Consider the following 6,151-nt stretch of genomic DNA (forward strand, 5'->3'; position numbering starts at 1 on the left):
ACGTTATGAAGAGAGACCTCGAAGCCCAGTTGTGTAGAAGGGCGAAGAAGCCCCTACACAAAGAACCGTCTAAGCATCTAAAATAATATGAACCCAAACTCTATTAATTAAAAATATACAAATCCATAAGCACTTTGCAGCTAAGCATTCTGCTGTTAATTTTTCTTATGAAAAATACAAAAACTCAACTCTCTTGTCTCTCTCTTTTTTTAATTTTTATGCATGTGATAAAAAACATATGCATCATTAGTAACATATACAAGTCCAATGTGTTTTTCCTCTCCTCTTTCGTCACCTTTTGAAATATGCGTACACTTTGTTTCCCTTATTTTGGCAAAACTGAAAGAAACCGTCCATTCCATTCATAAAAAGATTAACGTGTCGATCAACACACATATATATAGATAAAGAGACAAATTCAAAGGGTGGCGTGAGTCACTGAGTGCGTGACAACTGATAGGAGATATAGACCAGAACAACGTCGGCATGCATATAGGATATCAATAGACCTAAAGCACAAGAAAAAAAATTTTACGAATATAACGTAGTTTACTTCATTGATGTGTTTTGACTATGTCGCTCACAATATAAATAGACTCTTTAATCATATAGATTATGGTACAAATTTTATAACTATATACATATTTAATAACTAAAATATCATTTCAAAGATGATTACATAAGAGATTAATAACACATGCCTAACACATGAGATACATAAGACACATATATTTACTCTATTGAAAAGGAGAAGACAACAACAATAACATATATAATTGAACCAATTGATTAGACATATGCATGCTACACTACTTGTTCCATCTTGACCCTTCTATCTCCTTCATACTTCTTTACTTACAATCAAAGGTTGCCCACATGCAATACATATGAAATTGCATTAAGGTTGTGGATCAAAGGCAGATGGGCCAACTGAATGACCAGCACCAGGGCTATGTCCAGGTGTCGTTGGGCGAAGGTCTGCCTCAGTATCGACTACAGAACCATAATCTTGTCCATGGTTGTTTTTTGTAGGGATCACGGTTGCTTCAATAGTATTTTGGGGGGTTGTTGTATCCTTACCGCTCTCGAGATTCAATGCTCTTGCTTCACTAGAAGTGAAAAGAGATGTTGCAACTAGTAGTAGCACAACAAGTGCAAAGTACTTCATGTGTAGTGTCTTGCAACTAGTCATAAGTATGTGAGTAGATAGAGTGAGGGGAAGGTGTATGTTGCTTGCAAGTAAGATATGCCTATTTAGGATATGTATATATAGGCAAAGCAAAATGAACCCATTTATTGTAAGTTTCATCAATTCATTTACGCAAACACAAAGAAAATAGTGGATTTTGTAAGTATCACCTTTACTAGCAATTCTTATTCATCAACAACACTTCAATATACATACATAGCAAAACACGTCTCCAACATATATACCGATACACATTTTAGCTCTTTACTTATTTGCATAAAATGTGTTTTTTCAAGGTTGTCTGTAGTTTGGTTCAACCAGTTTTGATTGAATTTTTGGGCCAAACCTATAGATACGTCTTTCGAAAACTCAACCACTCTCAAATCATTTTTTAACTTAAACCTAAATGAATATTTTAACAAATTAATAAAGTTATTTTACCGTTAACCATTAAAACACAAACACAAAAGATAATTAAAGAAAACAATTTCCGAAACCTAGAAATCCAACTCATAAACACAACTCATAGAGCGAGGGGGTTGTGCTGTGCTAATTGCTAAGGCAACCCTAGCGAGCTCGCAGAGCCTGGGTTAGGTTCCTCGCCCACCTAGTACCCATGCGTTAGTTTAGTAGTGATTTAAAAAAAGGAAAAAGGAAATTATACCACATGATCAGTTAATTAAATAATATATATGTATTATTGTTTTATAGTTAGCTAATAAAACCCGTCGAGTTGCGGCAGTGTGGCAACACAAATTATGTCGGTATCGTTTTTGTTCTTAATGGTAACAATAATAAACTCAAATAAGAAAACACACAGAATATATGGTATTGCCTCTCGTATAATTTATGGTAAATAAAACATATATAAAACGTCTGTAATCGGTTGGTAAAACTCCTGTGGTGCAACTATGAGCCGATGTGAATTTAATCGGTATCGAGTTACGACACCGAAACTAAACAAAAAATAAATTTCTCAACGCTCAGATATAACAAATTAACATGTTTTAAACAAAACAAAATGCGACGTGAATTTGGTAATTATAAGCACTAATTGTAAACATAAAATAGTATACTTCAAAAAAAATATATAAAAAAATCTAAAACAGAAAAAGTTTGCGTCGCACAACCACGTACCGCTACGTGATCCAGCCACGAAATTACACACCAAATCATGACAATTTATCTCTAGTATAATTAAAAGTACTTGTACGTATTATATTAAGTTACATATAAAAACCATTTCATTGGTTGTCTTGCTAACATTGCGTCTTGTCTAAGTTTCAATTTTATTTCTTATACCTTTATTAACATACGCCTTTAAACTATTTAGTTTTTTCCTTAAACCTTAATAACTTATGTTCCTTGACTTAAATAAAAGCTAAATAAACAATTATGTTATTCTTTTTCTCTACGTTTCATTATAAACTTTATTGAAAATAAATTTGTATTCAAAATAAAGGATTTTACATTTCGTAAACTATATGAACACCTACATCTTTTTGGGTGTATAACCTTATTTTATTTTTTTCAAGTTCAGTCTTTATTTTATACTAGTTTTTATCCCCTGTATTATGTGATTGTTTTTCATTATTCGTTTATAACATTTATATAATTTTTGGATTTTAAATTTATTTATTGTACATAAGTTAATAATACACTTAGTATCTGATGATGAAAGAGTATCACAAATAATTGAGACATTATAACACGATTTAAAAGTTATTTGGTTTGATGAGACACATGACCCGCTTATTTTTTTTACTATAAAATTGTTTTTTAATTATAAATAATACCTATATTTTTTAAGGAAATCATATATTATTTTTTAATATATCCCTATTTTATAGGCTTTTCATATAAAATACTTGATGAGATTAATTTTTAATTTAATGAGATGTTATAACCCGTTTAAGAAATATCTGGGTTTGGTGAGATCCATACCCGTGAATTCGGGTCAAATGCATAAGAAACCTCCATTTACAAATAATGCAATCTGGTGTCTTGAGAGAATGTAGGAAGCAACCATAGAGCTTTTAAGATTTTCGTTTATATATATTATAGATTATAGATAGTGGGCGTCGATACGTAACAAACAGAACCGATAATGTACAAACAGAACCGATAATGACCGAATTTCCGCTGCATCGCCGCGTAACACGAGTTTTGCCCACTAGTTATATATATTTTAGGGCAAATATCATAAAAAACCAACATACTTTCTGTTTTTCACACAAAAATCCCTCAACAATTTTTTTCACGTAAAAGTCCGTGCACATGTTAAATTTGAACAAAGAAGTGACATAACTTTTAAAAACAATTAAAATGATTTTTTTTCTTGTATATTTGATTTTTCCTCAAGTGTGTGTGAATATATAATTTCTTCCAACGCTATAGCTAACGTTATATATGTATATAATTACAAAGAATTGATCAACTCCACCTAATTTTCTAATCCATCTAGCAAAATTGCTACATCCAACACTCAAAATCCGTGTGTAGCAAATAATAATAACAATGTAATAACTATGTCAAAGATGTATATAAATAATTTAAACAAATCTGAACGTAAAAACATATAATAAGATTGTTTAAGTTGTCTGATACAATTTTAATCGTGGTTAATTAAAAATATTTGTGAATAGAAAAAATGTTTTTTTTTGCTATATCTTCCCAAGAATCCATTATACAAGGAACACGTCCTACTCACGTAGTATAAAGCTTAGGAAAAAAACATGTAAAACTTCAAAAAATCAATCCCATATTGTTTTTAAAAGTTACATCACTTCTCTGTTCAAATTTAACATGTGTGGGGACTTTAACGTGCAAAAAATTGTTAAGAGACTTTTGTACCAAAAAAAAAACAGAAAGTATGTTGGTTTTTTATGACATTTGCCCTTTAACTATTATTAAAATTATATACAATAATAAAAATTCTATATGCATATACTTATTTTGATCTATCCTTCAATCAACACGGTTTTATATATACCTTTATAATAATTTTTTTATATTGAATTCTTGACAAGTAGAATGTTTACATAATAAACTAAATCAAAATTGATAATAAAACTTAAAACATAAAAAACTGGTAAGTAATAATTTTTGACTAACGTTAGTTAGCTAGAGTTGTTGAAAGATCAATTTTTGTTTCTAAAATTAGTAATATTTATTATAGAAAAACTCTTGACAATATATCATTACGTTTTCATGTATGAAGTTAAAAGTTTCATGTTTTTAGTAATTTTAAAAGACAAATTTATTGAAGTGACGTACAATAATTTTTTCTTTTCTTTAAATGTGCAAAAGTTCAATGTACATTTAAATTCAATTATTTAGAGACAGAATATATAGTTTACATTTAAAATAATTTATATATATTATTTTCAAACTACTCAATTTCACCCATCATAACATGCAACGAATACAAGATTCAATGACCTTCGTCTAAGGTGCTAAGGGATTTAAGATTCAGTGGAAGCCTTCAAAGATGCAACCCGATCTTAAATCGATTCAACGACATGTAGCCATCTCGATCATAGTATGGTAGAACCCACTTTTCGGCATGTGATTTGATGCCGGGAATCACTCAAAACTGTGAGACCTTTGTATAGTTGACAAACCTCTATACAAAAGTGTTGCCAACACGGCGACCCACTATCGTATGCTTTATGGAGAGTTGCAATCTTAAAGATCCCACGTTGTGGGATAGGTATGCAAGTCTACTTTTAAATTGCATACACTTTTTAGAAACATGTTATCATAAAAAGAGATACCAAGTTGTAAATATATATAAAGTACTAGTTTGAGTCCTCTATCTTAGGGGTTTATTTAAGTCTTTATTTTAATTCTTTTGCTATTTTATGTATCGTAATTTGTTTTAATTTTAACGTAGTTTTGTTTTGATATTTAGTACATATATATCAGTTTGTTATGTTTATTATACTTTTAACGTTTGACTCTTTCAATTGAGATGTGTACGGTTTTTTAGATTTGTGACGAACAAACATGAACATAAATATTTTTCATATGAAAAATGGGCGGTTAATGTATGTGACGATGGTGGTTTATGCATGAGAGGGGAGGTTGACGATGGTCGGTGGAAATCGAAAGTTAACAGGTGATGGAGAGGATAGATCGGCGACGGAGAATACGTGGAGGAGAGAAATTAATATAGGATTGATGATAAAATGATTTCACAAATAAATGAGATGTTATAACCCGTTTAAGGCTATCCAGGTTTGGTGAGAGGCTGAGAGCCATGACCCGTGAAAATTAGTGTTTGATGATTAAGGGGTTATTTCACAAAATGAGATGTTAGAACCCGATTAAGAGTTATCCGAGTTTGTGAGACTCATGACCCGTGCAAATTATTATTTGATTATGAAAGGTTTTCACAAAAGTTGTTATAACCCATTTAAGGACTATCCGTGTTTGATGAGACACATACTCGTGAATTCGGGTCAATCGCATGAGAACGTCTTATCACAAACAAAGCAATCTGGTGACTTAAGAGAGGGTGATGAGCAACTATATTGTGACACATAAGATTTTTTTTATAGATATATATATATTCAAAATGCCAACTCAAATCGTGTCAATTTTCAACCTTTCTCTTACATAAACTTCAATTACCATCACCAAATTGATAATAAATCGACTGTCTTCGCAATCCCCCTTCAAAACCCATTATCGCAAAACCCTCCCCGCCCCTTCCATCTGTAAAACGTCGTCGCTCTCTGTTGCGCCTTCATCGCCTGGTTCTGCCGAGAGGAATATGGAGGTTGTTGTGGGTCATCTGGTGATAGAGCTGTCACTTTTACTCAAAACCCGAAACCCGACCCGAAAAAACCCGTACACGAACCCGAACTAACCCGACTCGAAGAACCCGAACCCGAGAAAAGACTAACCCGAACCCGAACCGAAGTAATTCGGGTTGGTTCTCGGGTTTGATTTATAAGA

This window comes from Bidens hawaiensis, unplaced genomic scaffold, assembly GCF_021521415.1.
Source record: "Bidens hawaiensis isolate Kalapana, Puna unplaced genomic scaffold, B.hawaiensis_p1.1 tig00018889_1, whole genome shotgun sequence".
Classification (NCBI taxonomy): domain Eukaryota; kingdom Viridiplantae; phylum Streptophyta; class Magnoliopsida; order Asterales; family Asteraceae; genus Bidens; species Bidens hawaiensis.